We start from the raw sequence: 13,645 nt of genomic DNA, 5'->3' as shown, positions 1-13,645 counted from the left end.
GCCACAACAGTGAAAGGCCCGCGTACCGCCAAAAAAAAAAAAAAAGAAAAAAAATGTATCACAGAGCTAAAAAATACAACCAACTAGTGAATATAACAAAAAAGAAGCAGACCTCACAGATATAAAGAACAAACTAGTGGTTACCAGTGGGGAGAGGGGAGGGGGGAAAGGGAAATTTTTAAAAAAATAGTTAACTTTATGTTGTGCGAATTTCACCTCAGTTAAAAATCTGTGAATGGTTCCCAGCCCAGAATGAAGAGAGGTCCCTGGAGCTCACTGCTGTGTGCCTCAGGGCAAGGTGATTGACCTCTCTGTGCCTCAGCTTCTTGGTTTATCAACGAGAGACAGTAATACCTGCTTTCAGAGTTGTTCCTAAGATTACAGATCATTTACATTATGTGCCTGGCATGTATTAACTATTATGAAAAAAATAGGAGACACCCTGATGTGAACATTTCTAGAATGGAATGGCTCTAGAATGTAGAGCCAGGGTCCTCGCTGACATTCTTCAATCAATAAAACAGGTGGTCTAGTTGTCAGCATATACTACCTCCCTCTTGAGAATCGGTTTATAAGAGAGAGGAACAAACGTTACTATTGTATCACCTTCTGCTTACACAACTATCAAATAGGAATCACCAGGTCGGAACTCAGCATTTACTGTGTGCCAAATACTTTCCTTGTTGGAGCTCGCCCAACCCTGGAGGCCTTAAGTGTGTGTCATTATTCCTGTGGGTTTGAGAGCTAGGCGAGCCCTCGGAGTGGGCGGGGAGGCCCAGAGAGGTGATTCGTTGCCCACCATCACACAGCTTAGGACCCACGTCCTAGCCCCTTTGGGAGGTCCCTTTCCACCTCTCCAAGGTGCACTGGAGGGCAGCTCAGAAATTTGCTAGAAAGCAGAAAAAAAATCCTACGCGAGATTTGAAATCTGACATGAAGGACAGGTGACGTGCACCCCAGAAACTCAGCAGTACACCCCGAAAGTCAGTGTCCCTGTAGAATTTTTCAGAAGAGTGGCTATATCTCAGCAAGCTTAGCTTTCACTGCAGTTTCGACCCTAGATTATTAAGCTGAATACAAACAGCCCATTTGCAAGAGATGATAAATTATTTAAAATATAAATAAATACATTGAATCTTACCAGCAACTCAATTAGCAAAAAAGAAAAAAGAGAGAGAGAGAGAGATTTACCTGTGCTGAGGAAGGCACGTATGAATGGGTAAAACCCTGTAGGAAGAGTAAATTGACGATATATTTTAAAAGCCTTTCAGAGGCTTGCCTAGTGGCGTGGTGGTTAAGAATCCGCCTGCTAGTGAAGGGGACATGGGTTCAAGCCCTGGTCCAGGAAGATCCCACATGCCGCAGAGCAACTAAACCCGTGCGCCACAACTACTGAGCCTGCGCTCTAGAGCCCAGGAGCCACAACTACTGAGCCCACTGCCACAACTACTGAAGCCCATGCGCCTAGAGCCCGTGCTCCGCAGCAAGAGAAGACACTGCAATGAGAAGCCCGCGCACTGCAACAAAGAGCAGCCCCCGCTCGCCGCAACTAGAGAAAGCCCGCGCGCAGCAACAGAGACCCAACGCAGCCAAAAATAAATAAATAAATTTATATTTTAGAAAGACTTTCAAACGTTCACACCCGCTCTGATCGCGCCGCCGGCGTGCAAGATGGCGGTGAGGAAAGACAAGAAGCCTAAGAAGTTAACCTGGAAGTTTAATTTGGACCTTACTCATCCAGTAGAAGATGGAATTTCTGATTCTGGAAATTTTGAACAGTTTCTACGGGAGAAGGTTAAAGTGAATGGAAAAACTGGAAATCTTGGGAATGTCGTTCCCGTTGAACGCTTCAAGAATAAAATCACAGTTGTTTCTGAGAAACAGTTCTCTAAAAGGTATTTGAAACACCTTCCCAAGAAATACCTTCAAAAGAACAATCTTCGTGATTGGCTCCGTGTGGTCGCATCCGACAAGGAGACTGATGAACTTCGTTACTTCCAGATTAGTCAAGATGAAGATGGATCCGAGTCTGAGGACTAGACGAAGCCGTCCCTTTCAGGGCTTTGCTTGCTAACAAAACCAATCACATATACGAGAGAAACATCTTGAAATGGACCTTTAGTTTATCAGTGAATGAAAAACATTACTCTGTATGTTAAGCCTTCATCTCTTTGATTTAAGTGGATCCTGGCTTTGCTTTAATACTTTAAAAAAAATTTTATTGGGGTGTGGTTGATTTACAATGTTGTGTTAGTTTTGGGTATACAGCAAAGTGAATCAGTTACACACATGCACTCCTTTTCTTTTTTAAGATTCTTTTCCCATATAGGCCATTACAGAGTATTGAGTAGAGTTCCCTGCGCTATACAGCAGGTTCTTATTAGTTATCTGTTTCATGTATAGTAGTATGTACATGTCAGTCCCAATCTCCCAGTTTATCCACCCCCCCGCCCCCCCACCCTTATCCCCTGGTAACCATAAGTTTGTTTTCTACATCTGTTGCTCTACTTCTGTTTTGTAAATAAGTTCTTTTGTACTCCTCTGTTGTTGTTTTTTTTTTAATACTTTCTGTAAGCAGTATTTAAATAGCCTATAGCTGGTGGAATTTCTTCCAGGATTTCTGAAGTGTGCTACTTTCACAAACGTCCTTGAGTTAAAGTATAGAGTGAAAAAATGAAGCACAATTTTGGGTGTAACTTCATATAATAAAATATTTAAATTCTCGGAAAAAAACCCAAAAAACAAAAAAAACGTTCACACACTTTCACCCCATAATTTCCCCTTCTAGGACTCGATCCTAAAAAACACAGAAGAACGGATAATGTTTTATGTCCCCAATGCTAATCAAAGTATTATTTATAATGGAAAAGTAGAAAAAGCCTAGAAGACCAACAGTAGGGCTACAGTTCAGTAAATCATTACACAAATCCATACAATGGAATAGTAAGCAGTCATTAAATGATCCTAATAATACGGGAAAATGCTTATGATATAATATTGTTCAAAAAAGCAGGATAACGTAGAGACAGATTCATAGAGACAAAAAGTAGAATGGTAGTTGCCAGGGGCTGAAAGGAAGGGAGAATGGTGAGTTATTATTTAATGGGTACCAAGTTGCAGTTTGGGAAAATGAAAAAGTTCTCAAGACGGATGACAGTGATGGTTGTGCGAAAATGTAAATGGACTTCATGCTACTGAACTGTACGTTTTAAAATGGTTAAACAATGTTCATTCCAGCACTATTTACAACAGCCAGGACATGGAAGCAACCTAAGTGTCCATCGACAGGTGAATGGATAAAGAAGATGTGGCACATATATACAATGGAAGATTACTCAGCCATAAAAAGAAATGAAATTGAGTTATTTGTAGTGAGGTGGATGGACCTAGAGTCTGTCATACAGAAGGAAGTAAGTCAGAAAGAGAAAAACAAATACCATATGCTAACACATATATATGGAGTCTAAAAAAAAAAAAATGGTTCTGATGAACCTAGGGGCAGGACAGGAATAAAGACGCAGACATAGAGAATGGACTTGAGGACACGGGGAGGGGGAAGGGTAAGCTGGGACAAAGTGAGAGAGTAGCATGGACATATACACACTACCAAATGTAAAATAGATAGCTAGTGGGAAGCAGGTGCATAGCACGGGGAGATCAGCTCGGTGCTTTGCGACCACCTAGAGGGGTGGGATAAGGAGGGTGGGAGGGAGGTGCAAGAGGGAGGGGACATGGGGATATATGTATGCATATAGCTGATTCACTTTGTTATACAGCAGAAACCAACAGAACACTATAAAGCAATTATACTCCAATAAAGATGTTTAAAAAATGGTAGATTTTGTTATGTGCATTTTTTACCACAATAAAAAAAGCAGGATAAAAAACATACATATATGATATGATCCTAACCACATAAGAAAAAAAGTTATATACGAAATATTACCAACAAAATAGAACAAAATAGTAATATTGGTTGCCTCTTGATAAGAGATAGATGACTTTAGGGTCTTCCCTGGTGGCACAGTGGCTAAGACTCCATGCTCCCAATGCAGGGGGCCTGGGATTGATCCCTGGTCAGGGAACTAGATCCCACATGCTGCAACTAAGAGTTCGCGTGCCACAACTAAGGAGCCCGCCTGCCGCAACTAAGACCTGGTGCAACCAAATAAATAAATAAATATTTTTAAAAAAAATCTAAAAAAAAGGAGAGAGACAGATGACTTTAATTTTCATGTCTCTATTTTTCTGTATTTTCTATATATTCTATTATGTGGATGTACGTTGTCATATTCAGGAAAAAATAAACTTGAATTTTTAAATGCAGCCTAATTGAACAAAGGAAGAATTAAGAGTTTCTAGCGTAGCTTTTCCCACAATTTGCTCACAAATATAACAACCTACCCTCCGCATTCTTTTCAGAGATGAGAAATTGTTCTATAAAACAATTTTAAAACCCAGCATTTCAGAAGAAAAAAATTATGGAAGATAAAGTCCGTGTGTGTTTACAGTGTCTTGGTTTGCTATCATGTTTCGTCTTAACCCGTCTTATTCTCTTTAATTCCCCATGAACTTAGAAGACACAGTCACAGTGCAGCTAAAATTTTGCCTTTGCTATGACTTAGTTTATGAATGTTATAAATATAACTGATTTGTAAGGGAGAAAGCACATTCTTGGCAAAAACCAAATGTCTCTTAAGATGGGCTTAATTAAAACAAAATACTCTCTAAATAGAATACCTCATCAGAATGCATGAAAATTTTAGAAGTTGGACATGACAAAGTAGGTTTAAAGACATAAGACTATTTAAAGCAAAACATTCTTCTCTGTAAGAGACCCAAAATACGTCTAAGGGTGCACGAAAAGTCAAGACTGCAGAACAAAGACTCTGTGTTTGAAATTTTAATGTGCGTATTTTAAAAAGCCAAGAAATACGACCGTAATCTGGGTGAGATTAGACAAAACCAGGAAGGTGATAAAGTAGCAGAAGGAAGTGCCTTTCAACAGAAGAATTTTAGGCTTTATAGAGAGACCTTAGCTCTAAAAAAGACGGTGGCAAGCGGCCACAGTCAAGGCAAAACTTCATGGTTAAAAGACAAAGGGCATTTTTAAAAGTTATTTCCATGTTCCCCCTCTGGAAAGGGTTTTTTCATTTGCTCACTTAACTATGAAATTTTACTACATTTCCCAAATGATCTTGACCACATACCGTGGAAGTAACCAGGAATGAAGCCCTCCCAATTTGAATTTCTGAAACAGCTACGAGTTGAAGGTACACCTAGTGCAGCCTCATATTCCAAAGGGTCAGTTAAAAACAACCTCTGAAGAGCAACAGCCTTTAAAATGCATTTGCCAAAAAGCAAGCATCCCATTTTAAGTTCAAAGTTTTATCTGTTCTGTTTGCCGACACTTAAAAGGTAAATTTGGGGGAGATGTTGGATTGTCGAGTCCCATGGGGCAGATTTTTTTTTTTTATCAGTAAGGACCCTGAATGCCTGGGTCTGCTCACCTGGGCCTCCTGCACCCAGCATCCCTGGCCAGACCCTTGTTTTCATTGTTGATCCACCTAAGAAACGTTGTGTGGTTGAAAAGCACATAAGACTAAATTATATTTAATTTTTCCACATGCAGTTAAATAACTAACTCAAGAGTATATCATTTTTTACCTGTCTATCTGGAATTCTCAGGGTCTGAAGGGTTTTAAGATAATTTTTCAAGGATGGGTAAACTCAGAGTACTTACATGTTTCCCAAGTAAAGAACTTACTTTCTGTTTCCAAAAATATCAAATGCTCTGAGCAGCATCACGTTCTTTATCTTTTTTTTTTTCCAGGCAGAATCAGAGTGGGCTGGGATAAAGGTAAAGTACCTCTTTATAGTGAGGTACGCTACACTCTGAACCTTTCAATGTTGTGATTAATCGCTCTAGACTTTTATGAGAGATGCCTGGGAGTCATTACTTGGGGAAGGATTGGGGAAGGTAATTGGGACATATTTGCGTTTTAGAAAGATGTGTGTGGGAGAGGGAGGTTTAGAGGGTCGAGACAGGAGGCAGAAAGACAAGTTTGGAATTCGATGCTGGTCAAAGACAAGGGTCCAAGCTCTGATGGTAGAAGTGGAGATGGACAGGGAGAAGTGGTCAGATTCAGATATAAAAAGAGAGAGATTCGGCAAGACAGCATCTTTATCCTTGTTCTAGTTACTACTGCTGTGTAACAAGCCAGCCCCAAACCTAGAGGCATAAAACAACCCTTCTGTTATGTTGATGGATTTTGTGGGTGTGGAATTAACACTGGGCACAGCAAGGATGGCTTGTCCCTCCTCGTTGGTGTCTGAGGCTTCAGCTGGGACGATTCAAAGGCTGGGAGGCGTGGGGGGCAATTGGATGGCTGGGGGCTGGAAGCATCTGGAGGCATCTTCACTCACTGTTTGGCAACTGACGCCCGTTTTCAGCCAGGACCTCAGCTGGGGCTGACAGCCAGAACACCTAGGTGTGGTCTGTGCTTCCTCACAGTATGGTGGCCTCATGTAAGGTCTTTGACATGATGTCAACTCAGTGCCCCAAACACAAGTGTTCCAGTGAACAAGGCAAGAGCTGAATAGCCTTTTATGACCCAGCCTTGGAAGTCATTTAGTGACATATGTCACATTAGTTACAAGTGAGTCATAAATTTGCCCAGATTCAAGGAGTGGGGGTGATTTGCACTCCATCTCTTGATGGGGTGACAAGGTTCTAGAAGGGCATGTGGGACAGGAGTTCTTGTTGTGGCCATCTTTGTGAAATACAATCTGCCGCAACCATCAACCATTCTCTCTGCAATGGCCAAGTGCCAGCCCAGGTAATCCCCACAATGACCACGAGACAGGTGTTATCAACTCATTTCACAGGCTTAGTGAGGTTGAGTGGCTCGTCCAAGGGTATTAGGCCAATGAATGAAAGACCCAGAACCAGGAGGTCTGACTCCGAAGTCCCTTTCCTTATCCATTCTCTGGGTGTAAGTGATTATGGGGGTCTGAGGACAGGAAAAGTAGAAGTCAGGACCCACACATTGGACGATGAAGGGAGAACAGGAGAAGGGACAGGCTTTTGTTGTGGCATCGAGGTGAGGCCAGTGCTGGAACCCTGCAGAGATGCCCAGGACAGAGCTAAATGTCTGGACCGCAAGTGCCCAGAGAGCCAGAATGGTAGCTATCAGCTGGGAAGAGGGTGTGGAGGTGGAGGGAGAGGAAGCCGCTGAGCACCGAGGTCCAGAAAACACCAGGCTGTTCCCTGGAGAGGACCGGAGAACGGGGCGCTGGGCAGGGATTGGCGGTTGGGTCAGACGAGAGGCCGGGGCCGGAAGCACTGAGACCATGGACGTTAGGCTGATGGAGGACCCAAAAGGAACGCAGACTGTCATTGTAGAGCCACGAGTCTGATCCCAAAAATCTATCATCTGAAAATACCGTGCTAAGTGAAAGAAGCCAGGCACAAAAGGCCACATGTTATATGACTCCATTTATCTGTGCAATGTCCAGAGTCGGCAAATCCATAGAGATAGAAAACTGGGGCTGTGCGGAGGAGGGAATGAGCCTGGAGTTTCCTCCTGGAGTGATGAAAACGTCTGGAACTAGACAGTAGCGATGGTTGCGCAACATCCTGAATGTACTAAGTGGCCACTGATAGTAAATTTTGTGTCATGTTTTATGACAATAAAAAAAAAGCATCCCATATCCCTAAAGGGAAAAATGGGTACATTGAACCTCATTAAAACTAAAAAGATTTGCTCTGCAAAAGACCCTGATAAGGCTATGAGGAGACATCTCACAGACTGGGAAAAATTATTTGCAAATCACATAGCCAACAAAGGACTCGTACTGAGAATATATAATTTTCAAAACTCAACAGTAAAAAAAAAAAAGTGGGCCACTTGGATGCAGTGAAAAGGGAGTGGAGGAGAAATGCCTTTCCACGGCTCTCTTTAACAAGAAGTAGTCTGTGCGATTATCTGACCAATGTCTGTGCGTCCCCAGTTAGAGCCCAGAAAATCAGTTACTAGGCCTGGTTTTGCTCACTATGTGTCCCATGCCTGGCCCAGCGGCCAGCACACAGCAGAAGCAGAATAAATATGAATGAATGAATGAACAAACCAATGAGCAGGGGCAGGGACCTGGTAAGTGCTGGCCAGATGGACCTAGAACCTCTAAAGTATGATGACTGGAGATCCCATTGAACACAGACCCCCAAAAACAGCAACGAGGAGCACATTCATTCATTCATTCATCCGGTGAATATTTGTTGAGCACCTACTGTGTGCCAGACTCTGTTTTAAGCATATGAAATACGTCGATGATCAAAACACACAACAATCCCTGCACTCATGGAACATAATTTTACTCTATATGAAAAGACAAGGCATTATTCACAGCAGCCGAAAAATGGTAGCAACCCAAGTACCCATGGATGGATGAATGGATAAACACAATGCGTCCATCCATCCAACAGACACTCCTCAGCCTTAGAAAGGAAGGAAATTCTGACACCTGCTACAACGTGGACGAACCTCGAGGACATCACGCTAAGTGAAATAAACCAGACGCGAAAGGACAAATACTGTGTGATCCCACTTCTATAAGGTCCCTGGAGGAGCCAGATCCATAGAGACAGAAAGTAGAGGGTGGGGCCCGGGGCTGGGGGAGGGGGAGGGGAGTTAGTGTGTAATGGGGACAGAGTCTCAGTTTGGGAAGATGAAATGAGTTCTGGAAATGGACGGTGGTGATGGCTGCACAGCAATGTAAGTGCACTTAATGCCGCTGAATTGGATGCCGGAAACTGGTTAAAATGGTAAATTGTGTGTTAAGTGTGTTTTACCACAATTAAAAACATTCTAATAATAAGGGCTGTGGAGAAAGGAAATTTGTGAACGAGATTGCCATTTTAAGGAGGGCAGTCAGAGTTTGTTCATACTGCTATTCATATTCAATTGATAGAATTTTTAGCTGCTCTTGAGAGATAGAATGGCATTACAAATTATTGAGGGGAGGATATCTGTGCAAAGAAGATCACTTGAGGGAATTCCCTGGCGGTCCGGTGGTTACGACTCAGCGCTCTCACTGCCGAGCCCGCAGGTTCCATCCCTGGTCGGGGGAAATAAGATCCCACAAGCCATGTGGCGGCGTGACCAAAAAAACTAAAACTAAAACTTAAAAACAATTTTTTAAAAAGAGAGCAGGGGACTTCCCTCGTGGCGCAGTGGTTAAGAATCCACCTGCCAATGCAGGGGACACAGGTTCCAGCCCTGGACCGGGAAGATCCCACATGCTGCAGAGCAACTAAGCCCGTGCGCCACAACTACTGAAGGCTGTGAGCTCTACAGCCCATGCTGCGCAACTACGGAGCCCACGTGCCGCAACTACTGAAGCCCAAGCACCTAGAGCCCATGCTCCGCAACAAGAGAAGCCACCGCAATGAGAAGCCAGTGCACCGCAAAGAAGAGTAGCCCCCGCTCACCACAACTAGAGAAGCCTGCGCGCAGCAACAAAGACCCAACACAGCCAAAAATAAATAAATTAATTAATTAATTAATTAAAAAAAAAAGAGAGAGATCACTTTATTTATATCCTTCTGTTATCCAGAATAAAGGGTGGTGAAGATTCTGGATAGTCAAGAGCTATGTCTTACACTGTTGAAACATTTCCCCGAACCTTTCTGTTGAAAATAAGTGTAAACTGGGAAATCATACCACTGACCTGCCTTGATAAACATACTACACTTAACTAAAGTACCTAATTTTTTTTTTTTAAGGAGCAAGACTTGAATGGGGTGAGGGGGTGGGAAGCAGGTCAAAGAACGAGGCTTTGGGGGACAGACACAGAGGCTGCTGCAGCTGGAATCAGTGACACATGAGGCAGGAGAGGAGGTCAGGAAAGAACCGGGCACAGATGACACAGGACCTGGGAGGCACTGTTAGGGCTTGACTTTTAATCTACATCAGAAGGAGAGGAAGAAGCTTTTGTGCCAAACATCAGATCAATTTCCACAAAGCAACAAAGAAAAGATCCCGGAGCTCTGTTCCCAGGGCTGGTTTTAGCTTCTCACCCAGGAATGTTATGGGTTTTCCTGCTGCTGAATCCACACCAGAATCAGAGGCTCCCAGGAAAAAAAACTGGGGGCGAGGAGGGTCACAGGCTCTTAAGAAAACTCGATAAAAACTTAACAGACCATTGGTCCACACGACTAATATCTCAGTTTCAAGCATGAGCTCAGGGAAACCTGTGAGGTGTCTTGGCTTCTAAGGTACTAAACAACCCTATGCTTCAGGACGATAACTCCCCAACATAAATGAAACAAAATACAATGGGAACTTTCCTGGCTTTCAAGTGAATGCTTTCATCGTAGTTCTGAAGTCTCATGTACTACTGAATTACTATGCAGATGTTAAAAGGTATGAGGTAGGTCTCTACCAACCATGTGAAAAGATGTCCAGGATACGTTATGAAACGGAGGGGGGAAAAAAGCAGTTTTACAGCAGTTTGCATTCATCTCATTTTGGTTTAAAAAAAAACTATTTATGCGAATCGGTTTATAGTACATGCAAAAGCAAAAAAATCCTCTGATATCAGTTAATATGGATACATATGTGCTAGAATAACAGAGAACGTTCACATTCTATGTTATATATTTCAGAAGTGCTGGAATTTTAAAATAATGAGCACGCATTACCTCTGGAGTCAGAAAAGATGATAAAAATGTTTTCAATGGAATATCTAGAATACATAAATGTCTCTCAAAATCCAACAGTAAAAACACTCTATACAATAAAAATAAACAAGAAATCTAGGGTAATTCCCTGGCCGTCCAGCGGTTAGGACTCAGCCCTTTCACTGCTTTGGCCTGGGTTCAATCCCTGGTGGGGGAACTAAGATCCCACAAGCCACACGGCTCGGTGAAAACAACAAAAAGAAAAAGAAATCTGATTTTAAAATGGGCAAAAGACATGCATAGATATTTCACTGAAATGAATATAGAGATAGCGAACAAGCACATGAAAAGATGTTCAACTTCATTAGCCGTTAGGGAAATGCAAATTAAGACCACAATGAGATATCACTATGCATTTGTCAGAATGGTTAAAATTAAAAATAGTGACAATACCAAATGCTGGTGATGATGTGGAGAAACCAGATCACACATCCATTGCTGGTAGGAATATAAAATAATATAGCCTCTCTGGGAAACAGTCTGGTGGTTTCTTACAAAACTAAATATGTACTGACCATATGGCATTTATCCCAGCAAAATGGAAATCTATGTTCACACAAAACCTGTGCATGAATGTTCATGGCAGCTCTATTTGTAGTAACTCAAAGTGGAAACAATAAAATTGTCCTAGAACAGGTGAATGGTTACACAAACTGTGAGTTATCTATACCGTGGAGTATTATGCATCAATAAAGAAGTAAATGGCTAATACGATGCAACAACTTGGATGAGTCTCCAGGGAATTATGCTGAGTTAAAAAAGCCAATGTCAAAAAGTTACATACTGTATGATTCCATCATAGAGACAGAAAGCAGATTAGTACTAGTGGTTGCCTAACCATGGGGGGCAGGAAGAAAAGCAAGTGTGGCTAGAAAGAGATATCACAAGGGACCCTTGTGTGATGGAACCGTCCTGCCTCTTAATTGTGATGGTGTTTACATAAATCTATGTGTGCGATAAAATTGCATACAGGCACACACACAAATGAGTAAAACTGGCGGAATCTGAATCAGTTCTGTAGATTTTATCAATGTCAATGTCCTAGTTATTATATGTTACATTATCTACACAGATGTTACTATCTGTATAATAACATATTATATTACTATAGTCATGCAAGATGTTACCACTGGGCAAAACTGGATGAAGGGTATAGGGCACCTCCCTGGACATTTTGGTAACTTCCCATGAATTTAGAATTATTATTTTTCCAAAGTTAAAAAACTCATATGGGGACAGATATAAAGTTCCTCTGGATTAAAAATACCCACTTTCATCAAACATTTTAAAATATTTCTTCCATTTTCACTTAACATATATCTTACGGCGATGAACTCTTTGGGACTTTAATGAATTATTTTAAACATATCTTTCAGCTTGTATGTCAAAAAAAGTTCCATCATCTAATCTGATAGATTTTTATTGGATAACTCAGGACATCTGTATCTGCCACAGTTTCACAAATTATAATCTATAAATCACCTGGTATGCATAAAAAGATGCAGATTCTGGGGCCCATCCAACCCTTCTAAATTGGGTTATCTGGAGATAGGATCTGGCCGTCTGCCCTTGTATTAAGCATCTTCAGTGGTTCTTAGGATGCGTCAAGCTCAAGAACCACTGGTACAGTTTATGAAACTGAAGTTAGCGCTCCAAATAAAACAAACATTTTGCATGGTTTAGAAGAAAACACTAGAGAGCTGACTAAAGTGACCGTGACCTTATATAATTTTCTGACATTAAAAAGAAAACAAAGTCTTCCAAATGTCAAATACAAAAATGGATCCTAGGAGAATAGAAGTCTCCAAAGGGTAATAATTTACAAACTCCAGATCTAGGAATGTCACTGAAATTCAATTTCACTTATTGAATTTCATATATGTCCACTGTTCTGGCATGTAAAGAGGAAAATGATGCAAGGTGGGGGGGGGGCAGTTGGACTGATAATCCGCCATTCTAGCATGGTCCCAAGGGCCAGTATGGTCCAGCAGGCTGGCTGAAAACAGCCCAGATGTGCATCAACTAATGAACAGGAGAACAAATTTGGCTATGTCCATGCAATAGAATATTATTCAACCATAAAAAAGAATGAAGTACTGGGACTTCCCTGGTGGTCCAGGGGTTAAGAATCGGCCGCCCAATGCAGGGGACACGGGTTCCATCCCTGGTCCAGGAAGATCCCACATGCCGTGGAGCAACTAAGCCCATGCACCACAACTACTGAGCCTGTGCGCCTAGAGCCCGTGCTCCGCAACAAGAGAAGCCACCACAGTGAGAAGCCCGCGCACCACAATGAAGAGTAGCCCCTGCTCGCCGCAACTAGAGAAAGCCTGCGCACAGCAACAAAGACCCAACACAGCCGAAAATAAATAAATAAGTTTATTAAAAAGAAAAAAGAAAGCTGAGGAGCCCAAACTCTAGCAAGCAGAAAGTAGGGACACTAAAAACTTGGCCAAAAACACAAATGCTGTTTAAAGTAGTTTCTGGGTTGTTGTTTTTTTTTAAATGCTTTTGGCCGCACCATGTGGCATGTGGTATCTTAGTTCCCCAGCCGGGGATCAAACCTGCGTCCCCTGCATCGGAAGCAGAGTCTTAACCATTGGCCCACAGGGAAGTCCCTAAAGCAGTTTTTATGTGGGACTTCCCTGGCAGTTCAGTGGTTAAGACTCTACGCTTCCACTGCAGGGGGAACGGGTTCGATCCCTGCGTGGGGAACCAAGGTCCCCCATGTTGCATGGTGCGGCCAAAAGACAGAGTAGTTCTGGGGTCTCCCAGCAGGCCTCAAAGTTCTGTCCAAATAAATTCAGCAGACTTTCTTCAAGACCATTTATGAGGGATTTCCCTGGTGGCGCAGTGGTTAAGAATCCACCTGCCAATGAAGGGGACACGGGTTCAAGCCCTGGT

General features: G+C 42.3%; 1 pseudogene; it reads left to right on the top strand.

Moving 5' to 3' along the window:
- The first annotated feature begins 1,650 nt into the window (after positions 1-1,650).
- On the top strand, positions 1,651-2,153 carry LOC113630414 (60S ribosomal protein L22-like 1 pseudogene; annotated as a pseudogene).
- The last annotated feature ends 11,492 nt before the right edge of the window (positions 2,154-13,645 follow it).

This window comes from Aethalodelphis obliquidens, unplaced genomic scaffold (assembly GCF_003676395.1).
Source record: "Aethalodelphis obliquidens isolate GAN/ISIS:26980383/991018 unplaced genomic scaffold, ASM367639v1 scaffold30, whole genome shotgun sequence".
Taxonomy (NCBI): Eukaryota; Metazoa; Chordata; class Mammalia; order Artiodactyla; family Delphinidae; genus Aethalodelphis; species Aethalodelphis obliquidens.
The sequence above is the reverse complement of the archived record's forward strand: the minus strand, read 5'-3'. Positions and strand labels throughout refer to the sequence as shown.